This window comes from Suricata suricatta, chromosome 5 (assembly GCF_006229205.1).
Source record: "Suricata suricatta isolate VVHF042 chromosome 5, meerkat_22Aug2017_6uvM2_HiC, whole genome shotgun sequence".
Classification (NCBI taxonomy): domain Eukaryota; kingdom Metazoa; phylum Chordata; class Mammalia; order Carnivora; family Herpestidae; genus Suricata; species Suricata suricatta.
The window spans coordinates 96,800,087-96,817,065 of NC_043704.1; positions in this window are offsets into that span (position 1 = coordinate 96,800,087).

The following is a 16,979-nucleotide window of genomic DNA, read 5'->3' on the forward strand; positions in this document are numbered from 1 at the left end:
ACCTGGTCAGGTGTTTTTCAGTTTCTCCAATATATAGTTGCTATTTTTTACCTTGTGTCTAGTAAACAATCTGAGGGAGACTCTTTTTAAGTCCATGCTAACATCACCATTTTCCACCAGGATTTAGCAGCCTTTGGTGATTTCCAACTCCAGCCTTCTGCCCTCTACCACAAGCAGGAGCTTCCTCTGTCCCCCAGCCATCCGGTCATTCAGCCACGCTTATCTGCGTGCAGTTTTAGGTTTACTAAACTGGACTCCTGGTTGTCTATTTTTTCAGTGGCTTAAAATTCATTACTTACTTTGGTGCTTAAATTGTTTTAAATTTGCTAAGTGGGAGATCCTTTAATCTGGCTCCTATGTCCTTGTGGCAAACGTTTTAATTTTTTTAGCACATTTTCTTAAAGATGTTCCAGAAATTAGTAATTTCTTTAAGAAACCCCTGGGGAGTGATATTAGACACCTAATCTAGTTGCTGGGTGTCATCTGTTTCTAGGCCTATTCAGCAGACAGGAAATAGGAAATGTGCGTGTACATATGTAAGCATGAATACGAAGGCACCACGAACCTTCCACAGGGGTGTATGTACACATCGTGTTTGACTTCAGGAATCATGAGTTCACTCTGATAATTCCTGTTCCAGGCTGTCCTCAGGTCCTTGCTTTCTCCATTCCATATTTCTCGGTCTCTGTTTTCTTCAGCATCCAGGCACTCCAAAAAGTCCTCCTATTCACTTGGTCAAACCTGCAGTCCATCTAAAAGAGTACGTAGAATTGTTCTGCCCACGTCGGTGTCAGAAACACGTAAAAGCTTGTTTGCAGTTCTCTCCCCACTTGTACTCTGCCCAATAATAAGGATATATAATTACATTCTGTGTTCATAAATTACTTAGATTAATTCATTTTTCCCTCTCACTGTGATGATGTCATTTGTTTGAAATAAATTGGATCCATTTGTTTCAGGTTTTTCCAGGTTTAAGGTCCCCCAATCATATGCACACATACTTCATATCCTTGTTGATTTGACTTTTAAAATACATGAAACATTAACATGCTTCCAGAAGAACTATACCAAAGGGATACTGAGACGTATTATTCTCTCACATCCCTTCTGCCCCATTCTCCAGCCCCTTCATGAGTATCCAGCTTCACTGCTTTCCCCCCATGGTTCTTTTTATGAAGAAAAATTACAAATGTGTTTTCTTACCCCTGCCCCCCCCCCCTTTCTTACCTCAACATGCACATATAGAGACGAGCCCTGTGGCCCGAGATGAACTTTCCGGGTACACAGGACTTGCAGGGCTGAAACTGGGAGAGTCAGGCAAACTGGGAAGGCTGACCACTCTGTTTACTGGCTCTAAAAAAGAAAACAAACCAAAAAACTCATTGATGCATACCTTACATATTCTAAAATTCACGTATGTATTGTTAACAACTTTGTTGAGGTATAATGTCACAAAATTAACTCATTTTAAAGAATTGTGCAACTTGACCAAACTTCAGTTTTAGAACATTTTCATCATTCTAAGAAGCTTTATCATGCCTGGTTACAGTTACTCCATTCCCACCACACTGTGCCTCCTTTCCTGTTCCAGGCTACCCCTAGCTACTTTCTTTGTCTAGATTTTCCTTTCCTGGACATTTCATGTAAGTAGAACCCTAAACTATCCTAAGTCTGGCTTTCTTTTAATTAGCATCATGTTTTTACGTTCATCCATGTCATTGCGTATGTCAGCATTTCTATCCGTGTTCTTACTGCTAAGTAGTATTCGATTCTATGGACTCAAGTTTTGTTTATTCTTTTAATAGTTAATGGACATTTGAGTTTCTTCCTTTTTGGGCCTGATGCATAAGTGCTGCCGAGATCATGTGCCAGTCTTTTTGTTGTCTTTGGTTTTCATTGGGGTAAATACCTGAGAGTAGAATTTGCTGGGTGTGTGATTAATTTATATTTAACTTTTAAGAAACCAGCATACTGTTTTCTAAGTGGTTGTACCATTTTACATTCCCACCAGCAATGTAAGAGGGTTCCCGTTTCTCCACATCTTCACCACCATTTGTTAATGACTAATTTTTTATCACAGATGTTCTTATAGATTCAAAGTGGTATTTCATGTTTAAATTTGCATTTCCCTAATGACAAAGTTGAGCATCTTTTTATTTGCTTATTAGCTATTTCACATATGCTCTTACGGACTTTGCTTTTTCACTTAACATGGCCTGAAGTCACTGTGTGTAAGTTCATAAAGATTCCCTCTCTCTCTCTCTCTCTCTCTCTCTCTCTCTCTCTCTCTCTCTCTGCTTTTTCACTTAACATGGCCTGAAGTCACTCAGTGTAAGTTCATAAAGATTTCTCTCTCTCTCTCTCTCTCTCTCTCTCTCTCTCTCTCTCTTTGTTGTGGCCTTGCATTCCATTGTGTGAGAGGTACTTCGTTTTATCCAATCAATCTGCAATGCTTGGGCATTCAAGTGGTTGTCAATATTTAGCAAAATTACAGAAAATGTTACAGTGAATGATCTTAGACATTTCTGTTTTGTTTGAAGTGTACCTTCAGGGTAGATTCCTAGCAGTGGGATTAAAGAGTCAAAGGACATATATGCATATGTACTTTTATTACGTATTGCCAAATTCTTTTCGTAAAAGTTGTGGTAATTCACATTCTACCAGGAATGTATGAGACTTTGTTCCCCCAAAACGTCACTAACAGTATATTGTCAAGCTTTTGCCTTTTTGCCAATCTGAGGAGTGAGAAATGGTATCTCATTGTAGCTTTAATTTGCATTCCCCTCACTATGAGTGAACTTAAATATCTTTCATGTTTAAGAACCATTTTTGTATCTTTGTGATTTTTAATTTGCTTATGCTTTTTTAATCATACAAACTTTTTTTTTTATTATGTAGACAAATTTAACAGTTCCTTCATGAAACCGTCTGGGCTTGGTGCTTTTTTGTGGAGTAATTCTTTGGCAATTTTTTTCTCCTATGCAAATTGTTTTGTAAGCTTTCTGTCTTTACAGGAGTCGGTTTGTTAAACCATATTTTTTCTAAGAAAGTATTCTCTAGGTTTTTAGATGTATTTCATTTGAAGTAAGTGACATCTTTTATGTTTAAATTTTTTTCTCTGTATCAATAGCTATTTGTTATTTCTTATTCTGTATATTTGCACTTTCTCTCCTTTATTTTCTTTATTAAACTAGGAAATATTTTGTCTATGTTGTTTTTATTTTTTCAGAACTCTATGCATTAATTTTCTGTGCTCTCTTTAATTTTGATTTTTAAAAATTATTAATTTAATTTCTGCTCTTGTATTTATTTTCCTCTCTTGGGTTTCTTTTACTTTGTTGTTATTTCCCTATCTCTTTCAGTTGGGAATGTGATTAATTTTTATTTTTTATTGAGATAGATACTTAGTGCTATGAAATTTTCCCTGATCACTGCTTAGAATGTATCCCACAGATTTATTATCATTATTTTTCAGAAATTCTGTAATTTTTATCTCTATTCCCTATCTTGCCTAAGTTGTTTACTGCAATATCTTTAATTTCTAAATGGAAGAGACTTTTTGGTTGCATTTTTGATTTCTACTTTTATTGCACTGTGATCAGCAAGTATTGTTTGTAATAATTTTACAGTACCTGCTGATGATTTCTTTGTGCCCTAATATATGATCAGATTTTTGCATATCCATGTGAATGTTTCATGTATACTTGAGAAGATTGTATGTTCTCTATTATTAGGATGTACTATTCAATATATATCCAAAAATCCACCTTATGTCGTTTAGTTCTTGTATATCCCTACTTTATTTTGTTCATTTGGCCTGTCCTGTACTGTGTGTTAAAGTCTCTTCTCTATTAGTAGTATGTTTCTGTTTCTCATTACATCCTTTGTAGTATTCATTTTATATAGGCGATTGCTATGCTGTTTGACGTGTAGATATTCATACCTGTTACATCCTAAATGTGAAATGTGGATTTTAACATTATAAAGTATTCTTTTTGTTTAGTGTAATGCCTTTTGAAATTTTCTTTCAACCTTGAGTTAAACCCATTCACATTTATTGGTATGACTGTTACGTTTAAACGGACTGATTCTGTCATATAATTTATTACAATTTTTATGTGCATTATGGTATAATTCTTGTATATCCCTCTACTTGGTGTACCTTCTTTGCTTTTGAAAAAAAACTTCTTTTTGGCATTTAGGAAGGTTTCTATTTTGATTCTAGTCGTGCCTTTGTATTGATATTTTGTAGGATTTTTAATCCCCTCTTTTCTTAAATTCTTACTATGTGGGCATCAATTTTGGATCCTCTCCTTTAATTCTCACCTAACAGTAAATGGAAGTCATTGTTCTTTTCCTACATTTCCCTTTTTCTCTCCTTTCTCTCACTTTTAATTGCATTTTTCTACTTTATCAAAACATAGAAGATGGTCTAACTTCTACAATTAAATAGATGAACTGACTCAAATGAGTCCTTTCGTCTAAGTTTGCTCAACCACCTATTGGTTGGATGAAGCCCATCCTCTAGGTGCTTTTATATTCCACAGTTACATAGTATTATACCACATACTACCATTACAGTAGTATAGTAGTGTTATATTACATATTTACCTAGTATTCTCTGATTTTTTTGTATGTTCAACATTTTCCTTATGGTCTTGATACTTAAAAGATATCTTGATTCTGTAAAATATTCTTGGTCAACATTTATTTTCTTCAATCTTGAAAATGTAGCTTCATTGTTTTGTGTGTTGCTGTTATGCATTTTGTTTGTTTTGAAAAGTCTTATATCAGTCTAATTCTCTTGTTTATATTATTTCGTTTTTGTTTTTGTTTTTAGCCCGGGAGCTCTGAGACTTTTTTTGTTTTCAGAGTCTAATGGTTTTGTTAGGATATGTATCAGAGTTGACCATTCTACATCAATTTTCCTCGTACCTGATATGCCCTTCCTGTGTAGATTGAAGTGTTCTTTTATTCCTGGAAAGTTTTCTTGGATTATAATTTTAAACATTCATTTTATTGCATTATTTTTGTCCTTTGGGACATCAGTTAAGCCTATGGTGGACCCTCTTTGCCTGTCTTCCATTTCAACTATTTTCTCTGTGGGTTTTTTTGCTGCTTTCTTTCTATCTTTTCTTTAATTTTTATTTGCATTTCCCCCCTTGATTTTCTTCAAGATCCTTTATTAAACTTTTATCCAAGTCTGCTTTCCCTTGGGCACCTTGTAATTTAATCTTTTGGTACAAATAATTTTCTGTTTCTGCATTCAATCAACTCTCATTCTTTTTCTCTATTTTTGTGTATTTCTGTTCTTAGTACTTGTACTTATGATTCAGTCTACTTTTTTAATATACCGTACACTTATCTGATTATATTTTATTTAGTTAGGGTGTACTGGTACAGTTTTCTTTAAATGCTTGGTTTCATCTTTGGAAGGAGGTGGGATTTTCAATAGCAGAAATGAATTGTGTTGATGTTGGTGAAAGAGAAAACTAGTGTGCCTTGTTTCTTTTTTATTATACCAGATACTTAATGGTCTCTTTGTATTTTATTTCCTTCTCCTGTCTCACTTTTCTCTGGATGCAATGCTTAACCAAAGCTGCCACTTCCATTCCTGCCTCTTCTGTGCAACTAGTGTTGGGAATCACCCATCTGTGTTCAGAATTTTGTCATTTATGTTGCACTTTCTCTTTCTAGGGATGATTTTACCTTCGCTGTTTCTAACTCCTTTGTTTCTTTCTACTCCTTTCCACGGAATCTTTTAAACTCCCTTTTACATGCCCTATTCACTCATAGGCTTGCCATCAACAAGAGAGAAGCGGGGGTCTGTTGGAATTGTTCTTCTCTACTTACAGGTCGTTTGAAGGTTACAGTGTTCTTTGTCTCCTAGCAGTGCTGAAAGTATATGTCGCCTAAGGTCTAGCTTACTCTCTTTGTTGAATTTATCATTTTATTTAGGAGGTTGTGAGGATATTTAGAATCAGACAGGCACCATTATTCTCCAAACCTGGAGTTTTCTTTCCAATTTTAAAAATAATTTTGCAGTTTGTGAAATCCAAAATTCCTGAGATCTGTGGATTAAAAGACTGGGTCTTAGAGATAAATCGTTCACTCTGTGATTTTCACTGGGATAGATTCAGCAGAAAGCTGTTAGTTCTCAGTTTTTCCTGTCCTCTTTCCCCATAAGTAGCTCTAATAGAAAATAAGCTGTTTTTCTCTTTTCCCTAGTCTTGGTATTCTTGCTGTTAACTTGCAGGTTAACTTGTGGTACGAATTTCTGAGAAAGCTCTAAGTGGCATACTCATGTTGCTAAAATGGAATACTTGTGGGCTTTAAATTATTAAATACTGTGACTAAATTCATGATTTCCCAGTCATCCAGGGAACTATGCATACCAATTGTGAAAAAAGATAGTATGTCTTTGGAGTAAAACCTAGTGTTTTTAATGATGTCTAAACCCACTGGCTGCTGCCGCCATAACACAGTACCATAAGCAGCATGGCTTAAACAACAAAAATGTATTTTCTCACATGTCTGGAGGCCGGCAATATGAGATCAGTGTGCCAGCATGGTTATGTTCTGGTGAGAACATTTTTTCTGGCTTGTCTCTTCCTGGCTGCCTTCTAACTGTGTTCTCACATGGGTGAGAGAGAGAGAGAGGAAGAGGGAAAGGGGGAGAGGAAGAGAAGCACCATCTGGTGTCTTTTATAAGGGCACTAATCCATCCCATCATGAAGACCCTACCCTCATGATTTTATCTAAACCTAATTATCTCCTAACGTTCCCATCTCTAAATGCCATCACGTTAGGGCTGCAGCATAGGAATTGTGGATGGCACAGTTCAGTCCATAGTTTCGTTCAACATCTTGCCTCCTTGGAGTATGGAATTCAAGATTTATGTGACAAGTAAAGTCTGGTACCTACGCTTGAATAGAATAGCATTCTTGGAAACAATAAAACTAAGTTCTGCTGATATTATATGATAAAATTGGACACAAGTCCCACAAAGAATTGAGAAAGAAAGCACGGGAAATACCATCCAAAAGAAGTAGTGAGTGCCCACTAATGAGGTGCTGCAAAACAGGGCAACACCACAAACCAAAACAGTGAAAGACAAAGATGTAATGCTAGTGTGCTAGTTCTTCCAGAAAAGATCCTACAAGGAAAAAAAAAAACTGACTCAGACATAAGGATATAGAAAGTCCTTATTTCCAGGGTGTTATACTTAGTAAAAGACTATTTGTAAATGGAAATTACATTGTAAATTTTATTATCATAAAACTTACAGGTGGAATAACTTCTTCTTACTAGCTGTGTTACTTTACATAAATTATAACTTCCTGAAATTCAGTTTCCCCATCTCTAAAATTTGGGGACACATAAGAGATACCCCAAAATATCAGACCCCCCATATCTTCTACTTTCTTTTAAGATCACCCTCATTGTATTTTTGTATTTTGCCCTTGGCTCCCTCTCTGCTTTCTCTCTTCTAGAAGATGATGAGATGGAAGATAGGCAATAGGACTTTATATTAGTTAGGGTTCTCCAGAGAAATGGAACCAATAGGTTATATATATATATATGCTGTTGGGGTGTGTGTGCATGCATGTGTGTATGATTTATTATTAGGAGTTGCCTTATGTGATTATGGAGGCTGGCAAATCCCAAGATCTACAGGGTGAGGCAGGCTAGAGACTCCCAGAGTCAATGATTTAGTTCCAGGTGAAGTCTGAAGGCCTGAGAACTGGGAGAACTTTGGTGCAGTTCCAGTCTGAGGAGTAGGAGAGAATTCTCTCTTCTTCGGGGAGGGTCAGACTTTTTCTTCTGGTCAGGCCTTCAGCTGATTGGATGAGGCCCACCTTATGCTACAGAAGCAATCTATGACTGGAGGCAATCTATGACTTACATGTTAATCTCATCCAAAAATACTCAAAAGTGCCCAAAATAATGTCTGATTAATTGGCTAGGCAATCCCTGGTCTACTCAAAGTCACACTGCAAGGAGGGAGGAAGTCTATGGGGGGAAAATTAGGACACAGGGAAATATCCTAGAGGAGGAATCCAAACATTACCTTACAAATGTACCAAAATCTTTTACTCAGCACGAAATAATTAAGATAGTTTTTATTGTTTTGTAAAGGTGCTAAATAAGAAAGCAAAGTGTGCTTCAGTAAAGGTGTCGCTTCACCTAGGCACATTGCCTGGAAAGCTACAAATTCACAGTAGGACATAATTCCAAAGGAAATTTGAAAAAGAAGAGATTACATAGATTGAATTCTAAATGGAATTAAGATTTCTATGGTGGTGAAAATAGCTTAATACTGGTCTGTTTCTCCGACTTTCTTCATTGGCGCTTGTCTTTGACCCTTTTATAATGTTTATGCATTGCTCTTTCCTATTAAGCCTTTTCCAAAAATTGTTGGAGAGTTTTTATGATTTTGACAGTTTGACATTTATATTCCAAGCAAAAGTGCTAAGCTTTTTTCAAGCATGTATACTGAGGTCTTTAAGAAAATAAACCCAGTCATTTGATATCACTGCAGGGAAATAGCAGTCCTCTTTCTAAATAGAATCAGCTATTCACAAAATTATTTAATACCTCATTGTGCTCTGTAATTACCCTGTGGCGTCTGGTTTTGTGAGTATGTGTAGGAAGTTACTCTCTACACCACTCTACTCACCTACGTCTTTCTTACCCTTCCCTTTCTCCAGTGGTACTCACAAGTGCCAGACGAGGGACCTTGGTTTCCTCCAGACTCCTCTTCTGAGGGCAAGGCCCCACCATGGTCATTGCTGAAGGAAAAGGATCCTGGCTATCATTGTCACTCTTCCTAGCTATACTGACTGGAAAAGAGGCAGCAATTTTGTCCAAGGGCCAAAATTCCTAGTGACGGCCTTTGAGATAACCAATCCATAGTATGGCTCTGTTCAAACGTGATGAGCTGGGTCACTTCAGGTTTTGTTCCACACCTGAACCTTTGTTCTGTGTAATTCTAATAGTTGATTGGTAGTGGGAGAGGAAGCCAAAGGTATACAGTGACATGGCTATAAAGCAAAAGAAATGTGCCAATGTTAGGAAGAAGCAGAAACCATGGGTAAAGATGAGGTGAAGCAACTTGATCAGAGGGTAAGTTGTCAGTTTGTAGTGAAAGAATGTTGAAATACAAAAAGAAACAGCTGTTGAGTTGCTCAAGTTACATTTAGGTGAAAGCTCAATTGATTGCTATTGACATAGAGTAATCAATTCCCAGCCCTTGTTTGGTTCCAGAATGATCTTCCATCAAACTTGGCAGTGCTGTAATTCCTTACTTCTGAGTGCCCAATCCCTCCCTCCCTCTCTCTCTCTCTCTCTCTCTCTCTCTCTCTCTCTCTCTCTCTCCCTCTCTCTCTCTTTCACTCTCTCTCTTCCTCCTTCCCTCCCTCCTTCCTTCTCTCCATCCCTCCTTCCACTATAAAACAAATTCCCATCACTTGGCTACCTAAGTGAGCTTGCTTCTTGTAATCAAAATAGCCTGACTTGCATTGCCTCATGGTAGTGTTTGGGTAGCCCTATTGGTGGAGTATTGACTATTAAGTACTAATATTTATTTTCCTAACGCTAAAACACTAGATTTATTCTCTTATTTTCCCAGTCCCCCAATATATATTCCTCCTTTCTTTGCTGATAATTTACCATTAAAATGAAGGAAAGGGGAGAAAAAAGAAAGTGGTGTAATTAGGCATTTCTCTTCTTTCTGTTGGTCTGCATAGTTTCTAGCTAGAAAGCTCCCCTGGCTAATCAGGTTTTTCTTATAACTTAGAAAAGAATGATCCTTAAAATTCTGTCTATAACTACTTAATGAAAAATAGCTAGATGTATTTGTTTTCCACTTTTTCTTTCCTAAGAGAAACAATAACAGATACTTCTCTGTTCCCAGGTGAAAGAAAAAAAAAAGAGATAATCTTTACCTATTCCTTTGCTGTCTCTGTGTTCAAAATACAAAAAGGTAGAGAAATCTAGGTAAAGTATTTCACACCTAAGAAACACACTCCAGCATATATGGACCTGTTCTTGGTAGGAAAAACGTCACCTAGCTGGTTCTCAGAAACCTAAGTCCAACAATCCAAAAACCACACTTTAACCTTTTAACCTTACACATTCACTAGTATTTCCAACAAGACAAATGTTAGCTTCCTAGTTTATGTATGTTATGAATGTATTAGGTTATAGGTAACAAAACTGTCAGTAATGTTTAAGTAAATACAATTTTTGTAACATACGAAATCTTGGAAGAAACCAGTTGCTGATGTTGGAAAAGTGCCATAAGTATTGATCTGACATTTTGGTAGCTATTCCAGTCACCATGTCAGCATACAGGGCAGGGTAAAGAGAAAGGGAGCACCTTTCCTGTTTCATTTAGAACAAAAGACTTTCCAAGGTCCCCACAGGCTTCCACGTCTGGTTTCTTGGTCACGTGGCCATTTCTGCTTGGAAGGGAATCTGAGAGGCCCAGCCGTCTTTCCTGGTGTTGGCACAATGTTCTTCTGTGTGGCATGGCAGGTCTGCTAGCAAGGCAGACACAGGAAGGGGATATTGGATGGGAAATCCAAATTGCTTGCAAGACAGCTAGAAGCAAAACGTTAACGGCTCCTTTAGTAGCCTTTCTGGGTCTCAGAAATGCCTTGCTATTTTGACCTTTTGTACACTTCTTGCCACATTAATTCCAATAAGGAGTTTACGTATCCTGGAACGCAGGGGGAGAAAATGAGACTCGAGCTAAGGAAACTGTTCAACCACCTATATACTTCACTGTTGTAAATGATTATACTGAACAGCCAATACTCTGAGAAACGACTATGCAATATTATGAGAGGCAGACTCCACTGGAGAAGGGGCACTGTCGTGGGACCTGGATGGAGAGCAGGGATGCTGTGTGACTCCCAGATGTAAAAGCTGAACTGACCCCAGAGCCAATGGCTTCCGTGAGGGAGGCTTGTCCTCAGAAACTCAGCTGGACATCAGTGGTGCTTCACCTACTTGAGCCCAAACTCTGAAATTTTCAGTTAACTTTTAGCTTGAAAACATTTCAAAACTACATTAACTGCTAGAATAGTGCAATGATATCTATGTATGTGAGTGTGTGTTAATATCTATATACAATCATTATTATTGAACGTGGCACTGTAGGATAATCCTTCACTTACTTATCTCACCCTACTAGACGGGAAGCTTCGTGAGAGGAGGGTCAGTTTGGCTTTGTCACTTTACATCACAGTGTTGAACTGTGCTGCTTGGCACACAGTATCAACCTATGAAAGGGAATGACTCCGTGAATAAAGAGCTATATTTAAATTGTATCCTTTTCAGAGAATCCACTTGCCATTAAGTGCTAAAATCCCCACCGGCAATCTAACAAGAGGAGCTGCTGGTTCAGGGTTCAGCATCGTTAAAAGAAAAAGAGTACTTAGCTGCGGTATGAATGCAGTAATCTTACCTAGAACATAGCCTCTTTTCTTCTGTGAAGCCCCTACGGAGCATTCTTCTACTGCCGCCTCTCGCCCTTTTTAAAACTCAGTACTAGAAGGGACTTTTACAGATCATGTGATTTAATCTTTTACTTCTACTCATGGAGATTCTGAAACCAGAGAAGTTGAGTAACTTCCCCAAGATCATGCAGCTGGTTATTGTCATAAATTTGCATCATTTTTTCTCTTAGTTGGGACCTGATTCACTTCTCTAAATGTAGCACCCTGCTTGGTAAATTTATCTACCGGACCATTACCATCTTTGTATTTTCCCAATAAGGGGCATGAACTCTTTTCCCTGAGCTAAGTCCCCTCCACCACACACACACACACACACACACACACACACACACACACACACCTGAGATGGCCATGAACACATACAATCAGCATTCCTACCATCTGCTCAACACATGTATAACTCCCTGCCTCATTCAAGAGTATATTTTTAAAGCTTGTCTTTAAAGGACCTCATGTTTTTCAGACATTGGCAAAAATGAATCTTGAAAATTACAAAATCAAAATATGTTGAGCAAATTAAGATCCATTTTCCCTGGCAGTATTTGGTCTAGGCAATGATTGCAAAACTCCATCTGCATTTTGTAAGATGACTTCTCTGTGAGTACATTTGCAACAGCTTGATTTAGGAGTGTACTTCCGATATTAATTTGACTATCGCCGCTCTGCCGCAGAGAAACAGAGCCCCTTGGTCTTTAGGACTCTTCATCAGAGCACCGCACTCGGGAGCACTGTGTTCTGTGGGAAATATTTATTGCGGTAGCGTTCTCTCTCAGGATCACAGCTTTCAATCTTATAAAGTATAGTTTGTCTCAGAACTTTGTTATAAGTTTTGAATTCTTTTTCATTGCCTTTTTTTCTTTGCTTTCTGAAACAGAATTTCCTTGAGTAAAGGCAAAATGGCAGCATTTTTCGTAGTAAGATGGATTTTTTTTATTTTTGCGTATGTGTGATCAGTGGAAGATTGGCCCAGGAAAAATATTACATGAAACAGATAAATATATATGTATATATATGTATATGTGTGTGTGTGTGTGTGTGTGTGTGTGTGTGTGTGTGAATTCATTCCTTTTTCTTTGAGCTCCTTTTTAGTTATTAAAACACTGATTTGGAGCCCTGGGGTGGCTCAGTCAGTTAAGCATCTGACTTTGGCTCTCAGGTCGTGATCTCGTGGCTTGTGAGTCTGAGCCCCGCATTGGGCTCTCTGCTGACAGCACAGTGCCCACTTTGGAACCTCTGTCCCCACCTCTCTCTGCCCTTACCCTGTTTGTGTGCTTTCTCTCTCAAAATTAAATAAACATTTAAGTTAATTTTTAAAATGTTTATTTATTTTTGAGAGACAGAATGTGAGTGGGGGAGAGGCAGGGAGAGAAGAGGGAGACACAGAATCTGAAGTGGGCTTCAGGCTCTGAGCTGTCGGCCCAGAGCCCCATGCGGGGCTCGAATTCACGAACTGTGAGATCATGACCTGAACCGAAGTCAGACACTTAACCAACTAAGCCATCCAGGAACCCCTTAAATAAACATTTAAAGGACATACTCATTCAATAAATATTTGTTTGATGCTTAGTATGTGCCAAGCTAGCTAGCTGCGCTGGATGCCTAATAAGTATATTATTATAATAATTATATTTACATTTTACATTAGTTTTTATATATAACATACATAATGAGCATCGGAATATAGTGTCTTTTTGTATTTTCATACCTCATTTGAATGTCACAGCAGATGTTTGAACTGGGCATGTAGGAATTATTATCTCCACTATGACTGTAGAAACTGAAGCCGAAAGAAAATACATGTCCAGAGTCACATGGATAAGGTGAGGGCTGCATGAAAATCCAGCTTTCCTGACTCAGACCTTGGAGCTCTTTTCCCATAGTATTTTATCCCTTTCAGAGGTATTCTTGTCTCCACATTTTACCTCTGCCACCCCAGTTAGTGATCAGTGCCCACCCACAGCCCTGTGGCTGCCCCTGGTCCTCCCCTGTGAGTAACTTCTATAAGAAGCTTCTGGTCATATACTCTTACAGGCCTCCTCTCTCCATCTCTGTTTCTGTTTCTCTTGTATACATATATGTATATGTCGTATCTTCTCTGACACTAAGCCACTCAGAGAACTCATATTGAATTAAAATCCACTTCCCTTGTAGAATAAAGTTTTTAATGCTTTATAAATAAAACATCTAACACTAGGGATTTGGGCACTCAAATAGTCTAAGAAGGTCACATTATGACTGACAGTTGTTACATTGCTTTGGTTATGGGAAAAAGTTATTTCTGTTATTATTAAAAATAGATTCAGACAGTGCCAAATACACCAGGTCTTTCTAGAAAAAACTTTGATAGCTGCCATTAGCAATCCTAAGGCAGAAAATGTTTTTCAAAGTGATAAAACACACACACACACAATAATTGCATTTAATAACTAATCTAGAAAAAAATGGTATGACATTGTTTTCTCTGGGATGAATTTCTTTTTTAATTTTTAACGTTTATTTTTGAGAGAGAACACAAACAGGGAAGGGGCAGAGAGAGAGGGAGACACAGAATCCGAAGCAGGCTCCAGGCTCTGAGCTGTCAGCACAGAGCACGACACGGGGCTTGAACTCATGTACCACGAGATCATGACCTGAGCTGAAGTCGGACCCTTAACCAACTGAGCCACCCAGGTGCCCCTCTCTGGGATGAATTTAGATGTAAGAAGTTCCTAGAAGCAATGAAAACGATTATAGAAGCTCAGCTTCAATATAAAATACCATAATGTGGATAATTTTGCTTCATTCTGTCTTACAGTTACAATATTCCAATCCCTCTAAGAACTCCTACCTGGTCTCCCTGAATTTGCAAGGAATTTGCCTTCCTCTGACTATGTACTAATATTAATGCTAATTCATGTGCATTATTTATAATTTATATATAGCTTTGGCCCTATTATCTCATTTTAACCTTAAAACAGTTCTGAGATAAATAATATTGCTATCTTTATTTTGAGTCATTACTCAGTTTGCTCAAGATCATAGGGCCCGAAAGTAAGAGAACCAAGATATGACCCTGGTATTCTGACTCCAAATTTTAAACTCCTTTGACTTCGTCACCTCATATATGCTTTCAGACTCCTCACTTCTTATACCTCTCAGCTTTCAAACGGGGATCGAATTCACCTGGTGTTCAGCAGATTTCTCTGCACGTGACTTTACGGAATACATAAGAGGATTGGGATTTCAATTCCAACTTTTCTACTTTGCTGGGTGATCTTAGATAAGTTACTTAATCCATCTAAGGCTCAGCTTCTCCATCTATAAGATGATGACCATAATACTGCCCACATTAAAGGACATCAAAGTAAAGTAAATGAAATCATCGATTTGAAGTCTTAGCAGAGACCATATCATGGTATTATTATATTATGCAATTTACAAGTTGTGTACGGTTGGGCAAGATACTTAATCTTGTTTAATTCCATCCCTAAAAAACGGGAAAATATTAAGTATCTTGCAGGGATATCATAAGGTTTAAATAAAATAACATTTGTGAAAGTGCCTAACAGCCATTGGAACTCGATAATTTTTCATTTTCAACCTACTTGCTTTCTATCTTTCTTCAAAGAGAAAATCAATAAATGTTTACTGGATTTCTAGTCACTCCTTTCATGGCAATGATTTTATGACTATGTGTTAGTGGTTCTATACATGGATGCAAGTGTTCGATATCAAGGTGACTTTGACAAACAGTCCTAAAGCTCCTAGTAGAATAAAATGCAGGGTCCTCTCAGAGAGGTAGCATAAAGGAATTTGGGAACCGAGTTTAGAGTAATTGCCCAGAAAGTGGCTCCCTGGTGAAGCCGTGAAGACAGCCAACCCACATGTACTTTGGGCATGGACAAATTTCAAGGAGAAGGGTTTGTTAAACCAAAGAGGTGCTCAAAAGGGATTAATTGTTGGAAACACCCATCATAATTTACATAAAAACATTCAACTTGAGAACATTTTTAAGCAGTGATTTTCAATTTTTTTTAATGTTTATTTTTGAGATAGAGACAGAGTATGAGTGAGGGAGGGGCATAGAGAGAGGAAGACACAGAAACTGAAGCAGGCTCCAGGCTCTGAGCTGTCAGCACAGAGCCTGACGTGGGGCTTGAACCCATGAACATGAGATCATGACCTGAGCCAAAGTTGGACCCTTAACTGACTCAGCCACCCAGGTACCCCAAAGCAGTGATTTTCAATATCTGGTTCAGTGGATCCTATGCATCTACTGACACAAGAAGGATGTGAGGGCGATCTGGCTGCGACATCTGTCACCCCATTGATCGCCAGGGTTGATTCGGCTGATCTGGCTGGCTAGGCAGGTGTCCCCTTCCTCCCTCACCGCTCCAAGTGCGTCCCTCCTGAAGCTGCGCGCTCAGTCGAAGAGGATGACCATCCCTGATAGAGGAGGACCGTTCTTGGGTCAAGGGTATACGAGTAGCTGCGCTCCCCTGCTGGAACCTCCAGACAAGCTACTGACACAAGAAAAGCACAGTGGAAGAATATGCATTTTCAAGTGGTAGAAATACTTGTTAATAATTAGAATGTTCTTAATTTTACATTCCACTTGCACATATTTTTTAATTTGGCTGCCACTGCCAAATTATAAACTTATAGGCAATTTATTGCAAAATTATATATTTAGTTATGTTAGGATATCATTATTTTGTGAATTCTCAGTGTTCAAATAGTTCAACAGGCTGAGAAATGCTGTTATGAAAGTACAGTTTTGTTACTAGGGACACTGTTCAGCAGAGCAAGAAGCAAACATTATATTGCCTAAGAGTTCACTGAGGACCTGCTTTCTCAAAAGATAGGATTAATTTAAAATCAACCTTTTACTGTGATTTGTGTCTCTGAGCAATAATGGGTGTGTCATATTCATCGTTGCTTTTCTGGCACCTACAGCAGTGTCTGGGATGAATAGGGTTGCAACACGTTTCCACCTTACATAGAAACTGTATATATAAAAAATGCTTTGTTGCAAAAGCACTTAAATGGTTTATTCTATGTGCTTTGAAGATACAATCTTTTGTTTCCCTCATTCATTTTATTTTTCGTGGAATCCTGCTTCTGTTTCTGACTCACTGCCACCTATTTCCAGGATCCTTCCCTGAAAACTCAAAGCTATTGGTGACGTTTTCTTTCTTGCTCATCCCAGTTTGTAAATGAGCACACATTACTGTATCGCTGTGTGGTTTATGCAAAGCTCTGTGTTGGCAATGGAAGTCCGGAGCATTAGTGAGGCATCATCCTTGTTCTTAGAGAGTTAATGTCGTAGGAGACAGAGATATACAGGCAACTAATTATACTGTGAGGCGGAAAGAAAAAGTGCTGTGCTTCAAGTATAAACAAAATGCTGTGGTTGCAGAGTGGAAGGAGTAATTAATTCAAACTGGGAGGATCAGGAACAAGGAAGGAAAAAAG